The sequence below is a fragment of the Chiloscyllium plagiosum genome, chromosome 28, assembly GCF_004010195.1.
Source record: "Chiloscyllium plagiosum isolate BGI_BamShark_2017 chromosome 28, ASM401019v2, whole genome shotgun sequence".
Classification (NCBI taxonomy): Eukaryota; Metazoa; Chordata; class Chondrichthyes; order Orectolobiformes; family Hemiscylliidae; genus Chiloscyllium; species Chiloscyllium plagiosum.
In genome coordinates, this window is record NC_057737.1 from 15,119,674 (window position 1) to 15,120,109 (window position 436).

Consider the following 436-nt stretch of genomic DNA (forward strand, 5'->3'; position numbering starts at 1 on the left):
CTTTTCCAGCAATAAAGTTTCAACTTTGATCTCCAGCATCTGCAGATCTCACTTTCTCCTCGAAGATTTCAACCTACTGCGAATCCTCTTACAAGGATGCCTTCCTTGAAGAAGCTCTCTGCCTCTCTCTACAAAGATTTCAGTGAGTCCCTCTCTCACTGCACACCCCAGACCTATCACATTTCCAATGCCCCTCCTCCAAGTCCCTCCTCCCTACCTTTTATCTTCTCCTGCTGAACACTCTCTGCTCATTCCTGAAGAAGGGCCTGTGCCCGAAACGTCGAATCTCCTGTTCCCTGGATGCTGCCTGACCTGCTGTGCTGTTCCAGCAATAAAGTTTCAACTTTGATCTCCAGCATCTGCAGACCTCAGTTTCTCCTGGAGTATGTGGACTCTTGTTCCCACCACTTTCCATTCCGCCCCACGCGCGCGCACA